Source organism: Gopherus evgoodei, chromosome 10 (genome assembly GCF_007399415.2).
Source record: "Gopherus evgoodei ecotype Sinaloan lineage chromosome 10, rGopEvg1_v1.p, whole genome shotgun sequence".
Lineage (NCBI taxonomy): Eukaryota > Metazoa > Chordata > Testudines > Testudinidae > Gopherus > Gopherus evgoodei.
The window spans coordinates 15688214-15703834 of NC_044331.1; the positions used below are offsets into that span (position 1 = coordinate 15688214).

At 46.3% G+C, this 15621-nt stretch overlaps 1 long non-coding RNA gene across 1 annotated transcript in view; it reads left to right on the plus strand.

Moving 5' to 3' along the window:
* The window catches only part of LOC115659053, a 53350-nt gene that overhangs the window by 19517 nt on the left and 18212 nt on the right, over positions 1–15621 (plus strand). The gene's annotated exons all lie outside the window — the stretch shown is intronic.

Sequence of the window (15621 nt, forward strand, 5' to 3'; positions counted from 1 at the left end):
CTTGTGTTCACTTATTTAGTTATTTATTTTTGTGCTGAGGGAGGGGGAGGGACCACCAATATTCTGCTGTTTTGTGCTCCTCTTAACAGGCCGCACGTGATTTTTCACTGTCTAAGTTGTCTCCGACAGCCCAGCCAATGCTTCGGTGAAAGAGAGACCCCCTCCATTAGACTCACATGCAACAAGGACAAAAGCCTTTAAAACCAATTTATTGTTTATTTTTCCCCCAGTGATTTCAGAAGGCTTTCCCCTAAAAGGAACTTAAATACGTATCATTAAATCGAAAGCGCTGAGCTCTGCACCCGGGAAGTAGACCATGCTTTTTATTTCTAAAAATATTTGTCCATTTGCTAAAGAGCAATCAAGCCAGGAAGAGAACCGCCCTCCTCATCTTCTCTCTTTGTTTAAACCACATCATATTTGTAGTTACGATTTTAGAAAACAATTTTTTTTCATTTGCTGTCATACAAAGTACATATCCCACCCTTTCCTACTTAATGGGGCCAAATATCCATGATGATCGCTTTTCTGTGCTTTATGTTAAAAAATGTGACAGTATTTTGCCGTAACACACTGAAAATGCAGCAATAATGTTATGGGTTCTAGGGTATGGGGCTTCCAAATATTGTGCTATTTTTTATGTGGAGGAAACTGAAAGCTATGACCTAAGTATGTAATACAGAATACAAATGCCGTGAATTGTAAATACATTTCAGGGGCATACCACCCAACACAGAGACAGCATTCCACAAAAGCTAGGAATCCAAAAGATAACGATAAAAGCACATTGTTTGGTCAAGTCATTCACATCTTCACCAGGTTTGATAGAATTACAATATACAAATGTGTAACATATCGGTAGAAATGTTTCATTTTAAAATGCTGATGATAAACTGTAAAGGAGCTGAAAATGGTACAAGAATGATTATTGGATACTGTGGACTCCCACCATTTTGTTTCATACTTGTGTGGCTATTTACCTATCAGTCCATGTTTATGGGTATAGACTTAAGCTTCAGATAAATCTGTCGGTCTGTCTCACCCGTCTTTTCTTCCCTGCCTCCCCATCTGCTTCTTGTGGCGTCTTGTTCTGAATCCCACATAACAGTATCTGATGGGGATAATGAGAATATGCCTCTGGTCTGCATCATAAACATGCCAACACGAGCCATTGTGTCAGGAGCCATCATTGACCAGATGGTGCTTAGTTGCCCAGCATTCATGTTTGTGGGTTCCTCCTTTCTGAAAGCCAGCAAACACCTTAGTGTTAGGGTCCATGAAGATCTACCTCAGCTCTCTAAGAAAAACACAGTGAACTCAGATAACCTATTGTGCAAGGGGCAGGATGGCAGGACTTCATTGTGGCCATGTGAGATGCAGACATAAGTATTTGGGCCTCTGGTTGCCTGACAAAGGGTGCAGATCTGGTGGCGCATGGACTTAGATTTGTTCCCTCAATTTAAGTTTGCGGGTACAAAACTTTGGGCCTGAGTTTTGTAGGTATAAGTTGTGCCCTCACATGAAGCTGGGCCTCAACCCATCTGAAATTGCATTCCCCCACCATAGAAACTCCAGCTGAGTGCACTTCAAAAGCCTGTGCTTTTAAAGATGATTCTGATGTTACCTTGGTTTTGCAGTTTGCAGGGGGTGGGTGGGGTTTGAAGCACCTCTCTATTTTCTATCCTCGCAGATGTCTTCCATGTCCCTGTGAAGAAACCTGCCTACACACGTGTCAGTGAAGCAGCTGTCAAGAGGAACTGATAAAGTATTGGGCTCTTCCTATGAACAATGCCAGGGAGATCCCAGACAGGAGAGAGACAGGGCCAAGTCCTGCTCTCATTACGGGATTTCAGCTCCCATTAAAGTCAATGGGAGTTGCAGTGGGTATCAGTGAGGGGAGAATTTGTGCCTGAGAGCTCAAAACAGTCCAGCAATAATAATAATAATTAATAATAAATCTAGCTACAGAAATACCGATTCAAAATATAAACACTATAAACAACTGCGCTTCCTGACTCCAGACAGATGGAGAGAACCTGGCATAATTACACTTATGGAAGGCATTGAAGGACTGCCATGAATGGAAGCAATTAAAGAGCGAGTAATGCTCTTGTGAGAGAGATGAGGCTCTGTGTATGATGAATAATGATCACCCCCTTCATTCCTCCCTATGCATCCAAAGTCTGTGTCATGGTGGTTCCCGGATGCTCGAATCATATGGGCGAGCATGTGTGCCTGGTTCTGGGTTACCAAGGCTTTGGCTATCTCTCTAGCAGGGTGAAAATGAACTAAATAGGAAACATATAGACTCCCAGGCGGAACAGGAGCCTAGCTGGCTTGCTGCCAGCTTGACAGTCTTCATTGTCTAATATTTCTAATGCATGCCCAGCAATCTATTATTTAGGATTTAGGTTACAGTTTTAAAGGAGAGTGTTTTTCTTGGCATCATTTGGCATGGATTTTGGGGGTAGTTCTTTTGTGAGCATGTGAACATGCATGTGTGTCGTGTTTGTGATAAGTGTTGGGTGTGCACCTGAGCAGGTTCATGTGTGAGGGCTGTGCATGTGAGAACATATATATGACAAGTTTCAGTGTATCTCCACCTGAGTTTGTGCACATGTTTTAGGCATTGTTGTTTACTTTACTCTGTGTCCAATATTGTCTGCTTGCTGTTATTGGGGGGGATTGCGGAATGGAGGGAACCTTCCCTTGGGCTCTGCTAAGGATGATGCCTTTTTAAAGAGCCAGGGAGTTTGTATAGCCAAATTTCACCAATGAGATGGGTGTCCAAAGTCCCAGTTCTAGTGGGCAGATGTCCAGGTCATGATGAATACTATCACAACTGGCTGGGCCTCCCTTATGGGCAATCATTTTCAGGATTGAATGAACCATAGAGACAGAACTCCCCTCACGCCTTTGGGCTGAGGTACATTGATTTGTGTGTTTGCAGGGAGCAGCTTGCACTGCTTGCTAGTTCTGAGTTAAATTAAAGACTTTCCTCTCCACAGCTGTCTGTCAGAACCCATCTCTGGACCTAACCTCACCTACTAGGGAGATTTGCCTGCAAGGGACTTTCCTTGGGGAGGAAGGGGAATGAAAGTGGGACTTGGGAAAGTCAGGACTCAGCCTATGCTCATCATTTTCTCTAGCCTCTGTCAGTTTCCACTCAGGGCCAAGTCAAAATGCTTCCCAATGTTAACTACCTAGTATAGTTGTTCCTGTCTGCTCCTGTTTAATGTAAAACCTCCGTCTGGCATATCTTACACAGCAGGGGCATATCCCTTATCTCTTTTAGAGGTTGTGTTGCTAATTATACACAGGTGAATGAGTGAGGAATACCTGGCCTAATCAGGAGAGAGACAGATGTGCTCTGATGAAATCTCACCACTCATTGACTGTTCCAAAGCCGGGTGGTTGTTTGTAAATTCTGGAAACACTTTGTTCGCCTGTTCACATCCTCATGTGCAGTTCACCTTCCATTCTGTGTAGCTACATCTCTAGACAGGACATACACACACAGGCATCCCTCCAGCCAGCACTGATATGCAGACACCTTTACGATGGACCGCAGCAACTCCCAAACAACCAGCAATGCTCAGTGCAAGTAACCTTCGCTTTTTTATCACAAGTCTTGTCATTTTAGGTGTATTTCTTAAAGCTCCAGCCCCTGGAAGCAAGCAATTGCATCCTTTTTTTAAGGGTCTAGCCATCATAGTTGCAGAGAAAAGCTTGCAAACATGAAATGAGTGTACAATAAAGCCTCAGACACTAGGAAGAAAAATTTAAAAAAACCCAAAACCCAAATATAGAATTTAAAAAAATCTCATAATTTTTTGGGCCCTAGCTCATGATTTTTGAAAGCTTGAGGTTGGCCATACTGAACACTGCGCAACTGTTTGAAACAGGGAGTAAAGGAGAATCCTGCATCCAGTCAAACCGCACCTGGAGTTTAGGGAGGTAGGATAGAATTTATCCAACTCAGAATGTGGCCAGGACAAAGAAGTTAACAATTGTCAGTGCCAGCCATTCATGCAGCCTGCACTGGGTTGTCTTTCAGTTATACAATAAATGTGCAGAACAGGTTTAAGTTAAGTGAGTGCCCAAATATACATGGGGCAGGAGGAGGTGGGGGGCGCATGTCTCCTCTCCCTGTCACTCAGACATGCTTATGATTCCCATAAGTATCTCATGCAGCTGCCAACAGAGATGAAGTGAAGCGTTGTGAATATCTGCTGTGATACAATCGCAAGGCAGTTACTAGGTAACTTGGCCCGTGATGGGTGGGAGGCCTCCCCAAATTATAGTGTATGCATGTGTGTGTGTCTAGCTTGTTGGGTTCAGGGGAATTTGGGCAGAGGCTGGGATTTTACTAGCTGCATGATCTGGTGCAAAAGAAATCACCAGCACCAGGAACTCTGTGGCAAACTCCCCTTGGAGCTGCCTTTGTAGTTTTTGGGGGGATAGGAGGTAGTAGAAAGGGGACATAAGAGATAGAAGCCAGGGTTCCCTTCCCTTTCTCTAGCAGAGAGCGATGGGAAGGAGACTACGGCAGCAAACTGACGCCACAATGCTGCATCTTGTGTTTTACTAGCTCCTGAACCAGCGACTCCCAGCTCCTCCCTTCCCAGCACATTGGGGGAGAAGCCCAGGGTTGTGTTCTTGGGAAGGCCAGTACCATAGACAGTTCTCTGGGTAATAGGAGTCTGAGGCACATGGCATGGGCTGGCCCCTAAGGGAAGGAATTGCTGTATTTCCTCCCAAGAAGTGCTGCTTATTACATCTCCACCCTGCCCCCGAGCATGCACACACTCTCTAAATTATCAACACAAAAGCCACCCCCTCCCCCACAACCCTTTGCTTGCAAGTTTCAGCTTCTCTGGAGTTATTCCTATGAAACTTGCAGGCATCAGGTTGTGAAGGGGGAGGTGGCTTTTGTGTTCATTTTCTTTTTTAGCAGTGGTTCTTGCTGTTTGTCGCTGAGACTCCCCTTTGTAAGAGAAGAAGCAGGGGGAGTGTACGGATGCATGCGTGAATGCGCGGAGGTGTGAGTGCACACATGTCTCCAAGCACTTCCACGTGTGCACTCATGTTTCAGATTTTGCCACCACTCTTCGTGGTCTCCTGAGCCGAGGCAGTAGAGGCCCTGCAAGGTCATGGCACCTGAGCGTGGAGCCAGGGTTCCTATTGCCAGGACCCGGAAGACAGACCTCTGCTTTCTTGTTTTACGTGGGCCCTGCTTTGACTGTGATGTGTTATGCTCAGAGCAGTGGGTGAGGATAGCCTGTGCAGAGCCAGCAATAGGCTCTGTGTGAGAGACAGAAGCAGAGACGCAGTTGCTGAACAAAGACAGTGTTACCCTCACGGGACTGGTGAGGAATTCTCCTTGGTTAATACAACTGTGTGTCAGGTTAGCACATTAATCAGGCTCTTGCACTCCCCAGATCCCTTACACGCTGCCTGAGGGTTCTTTTAGCTGTTCCCTGGTTGCATCTCCACGATCCATTGTATACATCTTACCATTGTCCCTATTGTCCACTGCTTTTACTGTATTTTAAAATCAAGGTGTAGAGAAGTGAATTTGTAGCTCATGCAAATGAAGGGCTAATAGCACTCACTAGAGTCGGGCCTTGTGCAAACTTCATCCCTCCCCCATCTCTGCCACTGCATCCCAATCCTGACTGGCAGCACCCCTAATTGGAAGCACCCCTGGCCTCTTCAGGGAAGAGACAGTGTTTTATTTTATGCGTGGGCATATTGCAGGTGCTACTATAATATGTCTCCAGCATTATTTATAACTGATGCACATTGTGTGTAATGGGCTCTTGTGGTCTCCCCCCTACCACTTCCTTAGCTCCTCCAAGAGCCTCACAGTCCAGCTGCTTGTGGGTAGATGCCAACATTTAGAGAAAATGTGCCAGGGATAGTTGTCCATTTAAGCTGGGTGCTGCTAGGGTCCCCAGCCACTGAAGGGCTTTATAGACATTCAGATGAATTTTGGGACCTATAAATGTGACACAAATCAATTCTCTAATTGTCACAATGACTCTGAGAGGTAGGGAAGCGTTGGTATCCCCAGTTTATAGAAGTGGAAACTGGCTCAGAGGCTCAAATTTTAAAACATGGGTATACACCGTTACTCACCTGAATCTGTACCTCAAGACTTAGATCTCTAACTTTGGGCACTCAAGTTTGTAAACTTTTGTCTATGTGACGTAGCAAAGGGAGTCAGGGTTGAAACTGGGATTAGTCTCTTGCTCTGTCCACTAGATCATGCTGCCTCTCATTGAGACCATGCTATCAAGCTACCCATTCTTGCAGTCAAAGATCACATTAGTTGCTTAGCAGAGATGCAGGCCTGGCCACAGGCAGTCAAAAGGGAGGGGAGTAGCTCATTGACAGGCCCCTGGATGGCATTGCCCCCCCAACTGTGAACTTGCTGTTTGGGAAGATCCCAGATCAATGGGCCTGTATCTAGCAAGAGCTCTCAAAGGTCAATCTTAAGTGATTGTAAGGGGCTGTGAACACCTTGTGTTTTTAAGGAAAATCAGGGACAAGCTTTTGGACTGCAGGACTGGCTTGCATTTTCAAGGCCATCTTTGTAAGGAAAAGGGCTAGAAGTTGGCTTTCTTAAAAAATGAAAACTAAGATTCTCCTTTAAATTCTTTGGTTCTCCAGATGGACCCGTGGTCATAGCTCTGGTGGGCCCTCAAAGCCAGCTCTGTGTGTGAATGACTTGATGATCGAGAGCTAAGATGAAGAAAGGAGTTTTGATTTCAGTTCTGAACATGAGGTGGTTTGTGCTCATTCGTCTTTCTTGTGGGAGTGAGTTCCAAAGTCTAGTTCCATCCCCTGAACATACAAGCCTCCCCCTATTGGCAGGGGCAGCTCTAGGTATTTTGCCACCCCAAACGTGGCAGGCAGCTGCTTCGGCGGCTTGCCTGCGGGAGATCCCTGGTCCTGTGGATTCGGCGGCATGCCTGCGGGAGGTCCGCCGAAGCCGCAGGACCAGCGGACCCTCTGCAAGCATGCCACCAAATGCAGCCTGCCTGCTGCCCTTGCGGCGACCGGCAGAGAGCCCCCCATGGCTTGCCGTCCCAGGCACGCACTTGGCGTGCTGGTGCCTGGAGCCGCCCCTGCCTATTGGTCCACATTATTCCAGTGGAATTTAGTTGCTGTTGGAGGTCACAGTCATGGAGGGTGAGGTGATTACTCCTAACAGGAGCCAGGTCCATGAGGGGCTTTGAGTATCAGGAGAGAGGCCTTGACTAAGGCTCTGTATTCAGTGGGGCACGAGTGCAGGGAGTGGATGTATGTCCTGTGTGACTGCATTTTGTAGCAGCTGGAGCTTTCAAGGTACGAGGGGGTTCATTCCTGGCCACTTCTATGTCTGATAGGATGGGATGCAATCTTCCGGTCATCAGAGATGGAAGTGGGATTTTTGCCACCACAGCCCTTTGGGCTCCCAACAGCACTGAGGAATCTGGAGGAACCCCACAAGCCCCAGACAGATTTAATTCGATGGCAGGGGAGATGGTGTTACAGAGGAGGCAAATTCCTCAAAAGGTGAATCTTTTCCTGCCAGCATCATCCCAGTTTTGCATGGGTTCAGTGTGAGCCAGTTGCTCTCCACCTAGCTGCTGATTTTGGCCAACTCCTGGAGAAAAATGGGAGATGATTCTGTTTGTGGTCCATGCCAAGAATTCAGGGAGTAGTGTGATGCCTGTATTCTGCTGGCATTTAAGCCTGTGTCATTTCAGTAGCTCTCCCGCTGGCTTCACATAGATATGGGAGAAGGGAGCCATGTGGGACTGGAGAGGTGAAGGATTTTGGAAGCAGAGGAGCTATTGCCCATGACAACTCCCTGGGCTCAGTCTGAGAGAAAGGAGTTGAGTTGTTTCTAGACATTATTGCTAACACAAGCAGCCTGTGGAGGTGGGACCCGATCAACCACATTAAATGCCACAAACAGGCCCAGTGGCATAAGGATGGACATACTCCCATTATCTATGAACAGGAACAGGTTGTTCACCAGAGCAACAAGTGCTGTCTCTGTCCTGAAGCTGGAGGGGGAGGGATCCAGGGTACTGGCAGGTGGAACTAGAGCCTCTTTGTTGCCATTTCTTTATCAGCTTTATTTCGAAAAGGGGGTTTAGACACTGGGCAAAAGTTTGCGAGGCCTCTCAGCACAGGGAGAAGGGAAGTCCTCATGGATGAGCATTCACATTGCCAGGGAAGTCCCCATGGATGAGCATTCACATTGCCAGGGAAGTCCCCATGGATGAGCATTCACATTGCCACTCTAGTAATGAGGAGACTCAGGCTGCACGACAGCCTGACTTACGCTTTCTGCATCTCGCCCGCAGCCAAGGATCTGGCCCATAGCCTTTGCTATTTTCTTCTTTTGCTGTCGGTAACACATTTCTGTCAGGAATTGAAAGGAGAATCCACATGGGCTTCTAGTCATGTCATATGTGATCAGCTGCCAAACCAAACCATGGCAATGGGCAGTGAGGAAAGCAGCTGCCTTGATTACTAGAGAACACGAAAGACCTGCCAATGGTAATTCCCTGGTAAACGTGGGGTTCTGTTTACGCTGCATGCCTAAAGCAAAAGTCAGGTCCTGAAGGCCTAACAGCCAGGGCTGAGCCTTGTTGCTGAAAACGTTGCTGCTGGAGTGACATTTATTTTGGCTGCAGAGTTAATTGGTTTGCACTGGATTAATGGCACCAGTCTGATGGCAAGTCTGGGGCAGTGATCAGCTGCTTGGCTTTACTTTTCACAGTCACTCCTAGAGAGTCCACAGCTCATGTCTGAGGATGGGAAAGCTCATCCCCTTCCAAGTTCTTAGACAGCAAATACCATAGCAGTCAGGGGAGGGCGCGGGGATGGATTATTGATTTCTCCGTAATTCCATCTCCCGACCCACAGTCTGAGAACCGCTGAATTACACTAGAATCAGTGGGATCAGAATGGTTTAAAACTGTACTCAGAGTTGTGAATGAAGTGTACTATCAAGTGTGTGTATAGACGCACAAACAGGCACTAACACGCATTGTGTTAGGCACTGTTCCAACACAGCAAACGTTAGTCCTGCCCTGAAGAGTTTACAGTCTACGGATTCTCTGTATTAGCATGTATAGATATACCCTTAGTGACTATTTTCCAAATAGTCTCAACCCATCCTTTAGAATTTTGCCTGTGTTTGTGCAGCTAAACAACATTTGCACGCTCCAGTAAGGAAGCGAGACATCTAACCGTCTAGAAATAAATGCAAGTCATGCCCAAACACAAAATCATATGCTCAATTATAGAGGTCATTGGAAATTTTATTCTATAATGCACATTTATTTTATGTGATTTGAAGGGCTAGAATAATGCAGATGTTGAGATTTCTACAGGACAAGGTCTTAGAAGGAGAGAAATATATTTTACTTTTTAAAGGGAACAGAAAAGCTTTGAGCTTGCCAGGTCTGAATTCAGGATTCTCCATTTGTATCCTGCAGCAGCTGATGACCTCACTCTTGCCTAAAATGGTGCAAGTAAGCTAGGATTTTTGCTACGTGTTGCCTTGGAAACCTAGAATCTGAACTTGGTTCTTTGCTGATCATTAAAAGAGACTTTCAAAAACTTTGCCTTAAAATCAGGGGCAGCTTTAAAATAGTCTAAATAGTATATTACTAAGGTGGGATCTTAAACAGTATTTTGAAAAGAGTAACTAATTTTTTTAAAAGTATTTCAGGAGTGCATAAAACTCAGCTTTAGAACTGTGAATCTTTTGGTGTTTGGGAGAAATTCATGCCTGTTTCCTGTTTGCAATAGGCTCACAGAGAGATTGGAACTGACTTTCCTGGATAACCAAGGGTCTGGGGCAATGTTTCCCAAACTTGGGATGCTGCTTGTGTAGGGAAAGCCCTGGGCGGGCCAGGTCGGTTTGTTTACCAGCCCAGTCCGCAGGTCCGGCTGATCACAGCTTCCACTGGCCGTGGTTTGCTGCTCCAGGCCAACGGGAGCTGCTGGAAGTGTTTCCCAGTACGTCCCTCGGCCCGCATCGCTTCCAGCAGCTCCCTTTGGCTTGGCACAGCGAACCGCGGCCAGTGGAAACCACGATCGGCTGGACCTGTGGATGCCGCAGGTAAAACAAACCGGCCCGGCCCGCCAGGGGCTTTCCCTACACAAGCAACATCCCAAGTTTGGGAAACGCTGGTCTGGGGGAAGGAAGAGCCAGGGCAGTGAATCCTCTGGCTCAGGAGAGAAGTGCAGAAATCGGAATGGAAAAGACTCTGAAATGGCCATGTCTGCTGAAGAGAGAGATAATTTTTGTAATGCAGGCCCAATTCTTCTCTCGATGAAGCCAGTGGAAGCTGCACCAGTGTAAATTGTTGGTGATCTGGACTTTATCTGTCCGTCAGTCTATCTTTGCAGACCCAGGACCTCAAAGGTAGTGACGTACCTAATTCTGATGGAAATCAGTAGGTGTTAGGCACTTCAATACCTTTGAGAATCTGGGCTGCAGATACTGTGACTAACATTTTCAAACATGGATGCCTAAATTTAGGCACTTAAAACCATAGTTAGGCATCTAAATAAAAGTATGCTGCTTTTCAGGTACTCCCGGTTCCCGCTTGGCTCAGTAGGAATATTCACGTGAGGAGGGGTTCAGGATTGGGACCCAATGGACCAAATTCTGTTCTCACCTGCTCCAGTTTAAATCCTACATCACTCTATTGACGTCAATAGAATTGTTGTAATCTTCATCCATGGAAATGGGAGCAGAATGTGGTCCTATATAATTATGGCTGTAATTGTCTTTCTTTAGCATTGAATTATTTTGTTTTTCTTGGTTCCTTGTGCAGTTATCCTCAGCTGATTTATATAGGTTTAATGCAGTGTCTGTGTTGCATTAATTACTAATATAGCTCTGTTCCCGTGTGCGCATCTGTCAGTGTATGTCTGTGTGTTTATCTTTGGGTTAGAACTGAGGAAATATGTCAATAAAATCATTTGTGAATATTACAGACATGCTTCCTTGGCATTAGCTTCCCTTTTGATTTGTATTCCACAAACATTTGTGCATGTGATTTCCCCAGCCCCCCTCTTTTTTTGTTTACAAGAATGTTCATAGGAAACAAGTCTCACAAATTCTCATGCACATTCATATATGTTTGTGTGAAAATTTGCCCCGGCCTGTTCAAGCAGCCATCTTGAAATCTCTTTGATTTACGCCCTCTTTATAAAAGTTTCAGTCATCAAGTCCAGGTGCAGAAATAATATCATGTGATACAAGTGCCCAATCACACACCATGAATAACCAATCAAAGTCTCTTCATGGAGAATTGACAGAAAACGGGGGCTGATTAATAGGAAAAAGTACTCTACAAGAATAGCTTGCTCACCTCTAATGTGACCACACTTGCGTAGTAGGGGTATTTTTATTTGTGTCTGGGATGTTTGTGTTTATGGGTTTTGCTGGATTTGTTTAATACCCCTGTTGGTTTGATGGTATTTCATGTCCTGGAGAGTGGAAGTTCTATGAGAAGCTCCAAATCTTGTGCTGTGCAAGCCCCATAAGTAGTTTCCTGGAGCAATGAAAGTGGAAACATAAATACACGTAGTGAGATATTTGGCTTTGTGTGGGTTTTAGGAGAATTAGAATGCACAACCCATGTGAGTGTCTGTCTGTCTGCCCCCTTCCCTCCATGGAGGTCCCTTTGTCTGGCTTTTTCTGTGTATATTTCCATATTTGGAAAACTTTGCCCCCCCTCCACTTCCTCCCCCGTTTTTCTTGGCTCTGCAGAGCCCTGGGTATTTCCCAATGAACAATATCTGCACACACTACCCCTCCCACCAGGTGTAGTAACGTCGCCTTGCTAAGACCTGTCTACTTAACAATCACAGATGTGACTCCTCCATAGGGAAATGGGGCATTTTTCTAACAAGTTCTCCTGTAACCCATTAGCTGGAAAGAGGAAGAAAACAAACCTCTGAAGCTTGTTCCCCTGTGCAGCCCTACAGGAGCCACAGTGGCCTTCCCCGATTTTCCCTTCCTGCTTGCTCCCACTCTGCATTAACCAGAAGCAGTGATTACAAAAAAATCCCAATGCTGAGTGTCTGATTTGTTGTTGTGACATTGATCCACAAGGCCAGGTTTAAGCAAATGTTATTTTATCTGCAGAATACCAGCATGGCTGAGCCTATTGCTCCCTCAACGCCGTGCTCTCCTCCCTGAACTTATAACCACCCCCAGCCCATCCTTTCTGATCCCATAACATCGCTCTCCTCTGGAGCACCACGCTCCACCCCTCTCAAGAGCCCCTAACCTCCAGCCTCCCTTCTGGAGCCTATATAACCCCTCTTTGCCTATCAACACCCTGCTTCAACCCCCCCCAAGCATGTAATCTCCCCATCATCATGAGCCTCTAATCACCCCACCTCCCCAGCCCCTCGCTCTGATTCTCTGTGGCTTTTAAGGCTGGAGAGGAAGGGGAGATGGGGCAGCTGCAAGGTGGTGTTAGTAAACACTCTCTTGGGTTTACATTTTAATTCCCCCTCCCCCTCCCTGTCTTCTCCCCCCCATCCTCTCCCTTGTCTAGATGGTCACACAATGAGACCATTGTCAAGGGGTGATTTGAATGAGGGGTCTCCAGGCATGTTCCCAGCATTGTCAAATGAGGTGTGTGTGGGGGGGAACCACAACCCTCCCCCAGGCAGGAGGACCAGACCAGACTGAGACAGATGCCTAAATTAGCAACAAAGCCTTTTGAATGTCCCCAGCAGACAAGGGCTGCCTTGTGTGTGTGTGTGTGTGTGTGTGCGCGCGCGCACGGCTGCGTGTGGCTGGATGGCAGCTTGCATGTCTCCCCATGTTAATTAGTTTTGCATGCATGTCTGATAAGGTGCCAATGAATATGTTTGTCCGCCTTCTACTGGCAAAAGCTGTTCTAATGGTGGGAGAGGGGGAGGGGGAGGGGAACTTTGGAGGTGGAGTGTGGATGTGTGCTGGAGGCAGCCTGGCAGACTTGGATAATTAGCAGCCACAAAAAGAAGGGGTGAGGTTTAAAGTGACTCCCTAGTTCTCAGAGGGGGCGTGTAGGTTGCATCTGAGGACTTATGAGTTGTGGAAATGTGATCTGACATATGAGTTGCTAATTCGGGAGAGGTTACAAAAAATTGCAGCCACTTTTATTTGCTTGGTCTTTTCTGTTTCTCTGCCTGCTTGTCTGTCAGGCTTTCTTCCTCGCTGCCCCACATATATCCCACAACTCCTTTAAAAGAGGTTTATTTCCAGTGGATTTTAACACACTTTTATACACACACAAAGCATTAACAGCAGCAAACACAAGAGATGTGTGAAAAATCCACTGGTAATGGTGAGCATATTTTACAGGAGATGAGACGTGGCTGGTGGAGAGGGTAGCAGAGAAAATAGCCAGACAGAGAAATAGAGAGAATATTTGGTGTGGTCTAAAGGTTTCATTGGCATTTGTTTGGGTGAGTCTCATTAAGCACCAGTGCCCTTTCTCCTGCCCTAGCATTTAGGCTGTATACGACACAGACTTAATAATATTTAGCATTTTAGGAACCATTAGAGAGTTATATACATATGTTTATTGCTCATAATTTTTGCATCTCTACACCTATAGTACCCTGAGTCCAACTGTACACACTTCTTTAATGAGTAAATTTAAAAGAAACCCTCTTTAACGATCTAAAGAGAAGGGACTTACATGGCTGAACAATAACTGACCAAATGTCAGGTGTGGAGCTGAAGGTGTTCCTGAGACGTCCTGCTGCAGCCTAAGTTAGACTCCTGGGCTGAAACCCTGACCCTATGGAAGTTGATGGGATTTTGCCATTGACTTCAGTGAGGCCAGGATTTCACCCCTTGTTCATGGGTGTTTTGCCTCTTTCTCTCTCCATCTCTTTGCACTCACTGAATCCTGGCTCTGACTCAGAGACTGTTCCAGGTAAGGGAGCAGCATGAGAGAAAGGATAAAGCTGAGAGCTGGAGAAGGAGATGAATGGATCAGCAAGGCAGGGGTGGTGGAGAAGAGGGGCTGAGGGGTGAGGAGGTGAGGATGGGAAGCTTGGTGCAGTGATAGACAGAAAGGCGATGATGAGGTTGGAGGTGGGTGAGTGATATGACCACGGTGGCAAGAGAGGGAGGTGACTCCTTTCACCAGTCTGAGGTAGATGATGGGAGAAGGTTGCAGTGATCAAGTCAAGAGATGACCCAGGTTTCAGCAGTGAAGAAAGAGGAAGGGTGGATTTTGGTAATACAGAAGAGGAGGCAGTGCAGGACTGAGGGGCTAATCCAAAGTCCACTGAGGTCAATTTCCACTGAAATATGGTGTGCTTGTCTAGAGGAGGTTGGCAGGGTAGGGCTGAGCTGACTATCCCCCTGTGTATGCTGTGCTCTCGGTAATGTTTCCTGTATCCCTGCTGCCAGGTGCCCCAGCAATGGATGTGTACCGAAGCAGGGGTGCTGAGCGTGCGGCAGCACCCCCTGGCTAGAAGTAATAATACCAACCAAAGCCATGGTTTCTGCTTCCAATACCCCCACTATAACAATTGTTCCAGCAACCCCTGTATAGCAGGCACGCTGGGATCTCTCTCTCTATGCTAGCGTGGAACAGGAGCCTGTGTATGCAGTGCGTGTGTTTACATGCAAAGGGAGTTTGTCCTGTATTTGCCAGAACCTGGTTCCCCTGACACTCACCTGTCCCCGCCCTCTCTGAAGCTCACAGATTGTTCAGCAGCAGCAGGCAGACATCTCGGACTAGCAGCCAAGAACAGAGTTAAAGAGATAGACACCTGCACACACCCGCCTACCCATGGAGATTTTCTCTAGCCTCTCCTCTTCACTCCAGGCGAAGTTCTCTAGGAGTTCCTTTGAATTCTTTATTGGCTATACACACACAGCAGCTTCCCTCCTTCTATGTTTAACCCTCATAATACCCTGGGTCCAGACATTTAGATTGCTAAGAATTAAAGGGCAGTCTTTTTGATACTGTAGGGCTGTACTTGCTAGGGTATATTTCTAAGTCACCTTGGTAGTCGAATAACCTTCTTTTTACATGAATGCTTTTGTGATTAGCCAGTGATTTTATTTGTCCCTTTCTATTGTAACAAGAGTCTGGGAATTTTGGTTGGAAGTTGTGCCCCCCATGAAAGAGTGAGAATCTGTTAGAGCAACCAGTCAATCAGGGAGATTCTCCAGGCATCCCAGTCACCTGTAAAGCAAGAGGATGGGAGAAAGAGAGCTGAGATATTCCTAGCAATGCAGGCAATGACTGTGGGGATTGGGAGCTTTATTGTGCATTTAGAGACGTCACTGAGAGTGATTGTGAGTGCACGTGGTCATGAGTGGTCATGTGAGCCAGTAGCAGTTTGGTAGTGCGTGTGTGTGAGCCACTATTTGCATGTGAATGCATAGAGCATGTGCACATTTTTTTCTCTTACGGCCATCGTGAAAAGTTCCTTTCAAAACTCTCTCTGCTGTTTGCTCACTAGACTCACTGCATAACCATGAAAGTCTGTGGATAATTGTGATCAGAAAAGGGGATTTCTCCGTTTAGAAAGCATGGGTCATCCAATCAGAGAACCCAAAAGCAATCATAGAAT